The sequence below is a fragment of the Mytilus edulis genome, chromosome 3 (assembly GCF_963676685.1).
Source record: "Mytilus edulis chromosome 3, xbMytEdul2.2, whole genome shotgun sequence".
Lineage (NCBI taxonomy): Eukaryota > Metazoa > Mollusca > Bivalvia > Mytilida > Mytilidae > Mytilus > Mytilus edulis.
The window spans coordinates 4249366-4255365 of NC_092346.1; positions in this window are offsets into that span (position 1 = coordinate 4249366).

Below are 6000 nucleotides of genomic sequence, written 5' to 3' on the forward strand. Positions count from 1 at the left end.
TATAGGTTCGTGTAAATTGATGAATTGAAGTATTACTCCATTCTATTACCTTAAAATTCGAAACAGTGGTAACATTCGAAAGAAAATCACACTTAACACATTTTGCGCGTCCCACACTCTTTTCTCAATTTGAAGTCATCAAGAACACTCATATAAATGTATTCACAATCCAGAGATGTATATATAGTACACCGATGCGTTGGGATGTGTTAGAACAAAAGGAATACCAAAGGAGTAACAATATCGTCTAAGATAAACCTGCATTAGAGTGTTTGAACCTCTAATTCTATAATTTGTTCTTAATTTGAATTGTCAACATTGATTTCAAATGTAAACTTTTATAGATCTATCCTTATTTATGAAAAAAAATGCTATTCATTCGGAATTACATACGAAATGTACTCATAATTAGGGCTTTTAATGTCGTGTTGGTAATTGTAGCTACGTGATTTTTAATGGTTTGATATCTTCCCACGGTAAATGGATTACAAATATGTTGTTTTTAAAAAGATCATCAACAAAAATTTAAAGATGTTCTGAATAGTACATTCGTACGTAAATATTTAACAAAAATACCAACATTGAAACTTATGCTGACGAGACCTTTAATTTTCCAAAAGTTGAATTTTAATTTTTCGGAATTCTATTTTTGACCTACTAAAAGATGTTAAAAAGATCAGTTTTGAAGACGTATTCTCAATCAGCGTATCAACTTAGAGAGTATAACACCTTCTGACAAGGAAAGACACGACAATTTTGACTGCATGTAAGGTAATAATCTTTAATTTATCATATTATTTTATCATTACTCATTTAATTTTACACTGATGTAGGAATATTTTGACATAAAAAATCCACGAATTAACAGATTTTGTCATCATCATTAGAAAGATTATAGTATTTTATCCGAAAGATAACTTATGAAATAATGTTTTTAACCGCAATTCAACAATCCCTATTTTGAAAGTGCCTATTGCAAACTGTAAGTGTTTTAAACACACATTTTCATGTCAGCAAAGGTTTACGCTGACGAACTTGTCTGATGTTTATTGCTCGTTTTAGATGCAATCCGCCGCTAATTCTGATACACTGCTTTCTAATATCTAAACCAAAAACTGCGCAAGTGGAAATGTATTTAGATTTTAAATTGTTTTCACGTATGCAAAACAGGTAAAAATTGTACGTATGCATTTTTTTTTTATTAAGACGATTTCCGTTGGAAAAACTTTAATTTCGAGTCTATAAAATATATTTAATAGATACAGGAAGATGTGGTATGAGTGCCAATGAGACAACTCTCCATCCAAATAACAATTTAAAAAGTAAACCATTATAGGTAAAGATAAGGCCTTCAACACGGAGCCTTGGCTCACACCGAACAGCAAGCTATAAAGGGCCCCAAAAAATTACTAGACAGTGTAAAACCAATCAACTATATTATACACTTTTTCATACTCAATATGACCCACCGTATATTAACTTAGAGCGAGGAACAATTTCTGAACAATACAGAAACGAAAACAAAATAATTTTGTTTGCAATTGTAATTTTATTGTTTTCTGTTGAAATGCTATCGTTCAATCATAGTTTTTGCCCCACGACAAACGATGCACGGTATAACTGGCGATGGTTTAAGTTATTTAATTATGAAGTTTCAACCCTCCTAAATTTGACAAAAAATATTCAAACATCTGCTTTAAAAGATTGTTTAAAGTGTCAAATGACTATTGTTTTGACGAATTATGATGTTTAAATGAATTTAATAATTCGAATTAGTGAGGCTTTCAAATTTTTGTCAATGTACTGTAGAAACATTAATTATTTGATCAACTGCATCATTTAAAAAACACTCAACCGGTAGTGTACGTTTAATACAGAATGAATCCTGATCAATCAATATTATTTGTTTAATATAGATAAAGACCGATAATATTCGATACATTCTAAGGATGTTGGAAAGTCGTGTTTGTGATTTTTTGCCAGATATTCAGGCTACTAGGTTTTTATTAATATGATGCCATGAAAAAACGTACCGACTTGCCATTTTTTTTTGTTAGAAATTTATTACATAAAGCGTAAACACCCATTTTGAAAATCCTTGTTAATTAGTTATACTTTGGGAAAGATAACAAATGCCAATGTAAATAATGTAAAGTTTAGAGAGAATCATCTCAAATTTTCATGGCTGTCATTTTTCTGCTTGCTTAGTGCTATTTTATACATACTTTAAATCTAGAACAGTCTGTCTACAAACTTGTTATTCTAAGACATAGTAGCGGACACACTTAGGTTCAAAGCACAGGTTTTGCTTTCTTTTAATTATAAGTATAAACACCAATTTATACTTCATATTCAAAAGGAAAATAATTTCCTGACAAGAAAGTAGTAACATTAGCATTTAGATCAGAACACAATTGAATTAATAACAAATTGAAAGCAGTTTCAATATTCTTGTGATGCAATGATACACTGAAAACATTAAAGGAGCATTTGCTGTCAAATTCATGTTCACCCATTTGACTTCAATTTCCATTTCTGATTTATAACATACTAAATGCACATAAAAAATTCACAACTTGTTGGAATTATAGGTTTTCACAACTTGTTGGAATTATAGGTTTTCAATACTAATCAATTTTGTACTTGTTTGGCTTTATAATTATTTTGATCTGAGCGTCACGAATGAGTCTTATGAAGACGAGACGCGCGTCTGGCGTACTAAATTATAATCCTGGTACCTTTGATAACTATTTACACCACTGGGTTGATGTCACTGCTGGTGGACGTTTCGTCACCGCGGATATCAACAGCCCAGTAGTCAGCACTTCGGTGTTGACATGAATATCAATAATGTGGTCATTTCTATAAATTTCCTGTTACAAACTTTGAATTTTTCGGAAAACTAAGGATTTTCTTATCCCAGGAATAAATTACCTTAGCCGTATTTGGCACAACTTTTTGTTGGGTTGGGTCCTCAATGCTCCTTAATTTTGTACTTGTTTGGCTTCATATCTATTTTAATCTGAGTGTCACGGATAAGTTTTATGAAGACCAAACGCAACGTCTGGCGTACTAAATTATAATCCTGGAACCTTTGATAACTAGTTAAGATTCACTTGTAGGGTCTTTGCATCAGAAATAAACACATTTATTCTAAACATGTTTTAGCATGATACGGGTTATGTTCTTCTCATGTATGTAATGATGGTATGACACTAAATCCCTAACGAGAGGGTTTGTGCTTTATATTTTTATGATGAAGACATGATCTTTCAATCAGTTTAATTGAGATCTGTAGCTGGCATGCCAGTAACAGTTAGAAGTCCTCTGTTAATCATCGTAGTTTTGGATAGTGTTTTTTTTAGTTTCCTATTTTGATATCGGACTCGGACTTTTTTCGAACTGAGTCTCAGTGTGCGTATTGCGATGTATTAGTTTTTTTCTACATTGGCTAATTGTATAGGAGGATTGTTGAGATCTTAACAAACTTGTTAACCCAGCCGCCTTTTTGCGCCTGTCAGGAGCCTCTGGCCTTTGTTAGTTTTTATAGTTTTTAGTTTCTTTTATATATTTCAGAGTTATGTAGGAAGTTCATTATTACTAAACTAGTTTATATTTTTTGTAAAGGGGCCAATTTAAAGACGCCTCTGGGTGCGTTATTTTCATTACCCATTGGTAGCCTTCGGCTGTTTAAAGCTCTTTGGTCGGGTTGTTGTCTCTTTGACACATTCCTAATAATCATTTTCAATTATATTACCAATGCATGAACTCGATATATATATCAACATATCGCATGCAATTTGTCGTGACGTGATGAACAGATAGCGTGCAAGTGCAACTGGCTTTTTGTTGGTCTGTTTGATTTTCAATCGTAGGCTGAAAAGGATTTTTAGCTCCGTATACCCTTTTAAGAAAGATTTGATTGTGTATTAAATCAGTCAGCAATCAGTTCAGTATTTTTTACTTTCGGTGTGGACATTCTTTCCCCATAAATAGCTGAAAACAATCGTAACCCATACTCCAGCTAAGGGGTTTCATTGAATGTCACTTGAGTACGAATGCTTCACGTAGCGGAAGTTGTAAAACAGGAACCATTGCTGCGAATACATATGTGTCTTTAACAGCTTCAATTTCATTTTTCGGTAAATATCCTGTTGAATTCCTACAGACCGATCAAGTGCAGTACCCAAATTCTCAAGATTCAATAATTACACTTAATATCTTTCGAAGATAAGTTGTGGCACGATCATACCAAATAATTGGTATAATGAAATTATCCCCATCAGCAAGTTCTGATAATTTCGATTTCGTTTTCTTTGTTAAATATCGGCTTCGATCTGTTGGCCAGACAGCACACGCTTCCTATTACATATGATTGGTGTTTCAACGTCAATGTCATCCTGAATGTCATTCGGGATTTTCGTTTTAAGTAAATTAGGTTTATTGTGCATTAAATTTAAATTATATTGTAAGTAAAAATGCTTTTTTTATATAATAAAATGTTAACTTAAAATTATTGTACAAATGATAAGTGAATTTTAGAAAAGCACTTTTATTTCAAAATATAATATGTAAGGATAACTAGCCGTAATTTGCTTCGTAATGTGTTTTCATCCCTGGAATGACTTGATAGATACATAAAGACACATGCAAACCTTTCCCTATTGTCTTTCAACCTGATCGTCTTAATAATTTCTTTTTTTTTGTTTCGTTAAAACTAAGTTTTATTAAAATATTTACATTTGTTAATAGATACATCAAATACCGGTACCTTATCCCGGCCTCGTTATCATTAGTATAGAACATCTATTATGGTTAATTATGTTAGTACACAAATTTTCATTAATCCGGATATAATTCATGTCTTCACCTGATTATTTTTTCATACTAATTGCTTTGTTTCTTTATATATGCATACAGTTTTACCTCCTCGAGATTGGTCACATACACGAAATTAACAAAATGATGCTGACAAGATGCATTATAATACATGTATGAAGAAAAGTACAAGGCATGTTGTACATTCTATAGTTAAACGAATCATGCTAGTGTCATGTCTTCTCACAAAAGAATAAAACCAAAAAATCAAAATCATCTAAATCATCTTTATTTAAATAGGTATATTTAACTTTCTGTAAACATTACAAGTGCCAAGGTTAACTACATGTATCTATTATTGTTGAGTATTCGTCTTGAATATGTATAATAAATTACGCACTGGTAAACAGTCTATCAGGAACAAAAAAAAATAATAGAAAACTAGTTGCGCAATTCAAACCCAAAAAATAACAGTCGTCAGCTTTTAATAAAATTACGTATAAATGACCATACATGTAACTTTGAAAAATAAAATAGGCTTATTTAAGAAAAATCAAAGAGAAAATAGAGCGGGTAAAGCTCGCCAATTAGATGATGAGGAACACTTAAACCTTCATCAGCAAACCAGCAGTAATACTAGAAATATATGTTAAATGAAGTTGAAAATAAGCATCATAATTTAAATAAACTTGACTCTGGATCTAATTTGAAAACTGGTACTAAATTATAATCCTGGTACCTTTGATAACTATTTACAAAATGTAGTTCACAAAGAAGACATTTTGTCTAGTGGTGTGGCTGACTGCATAAAGCAATCCAGGGTGTTGCGAAAGTAAGGTCCATTTTGGTCAATTATCTATGTACTAATATATTATTGATATTAACTTTACTTGTTTAGAACTTTTCCCAACGTATTGTACACATGTTGTATATTTCTTGTGTACAAATCTATAAAGTTTGCATTTTAACCTGTCAGGGTTATTTTGATATGAAGTTGTTAATTAAACTTGTACCTGTATGAAATTATTGCTACTGGACGTTAAAAAAGATTCAGTCAATCAATGATACCAATATTAAGTGTTGCTTCAACTAAATTGAAGAGCGGTTAACTTATGCAATAGACAATCTAACCGAATTCTAACATCGCATTTCAAATCACAAAATCTTTTATTACTATATCTG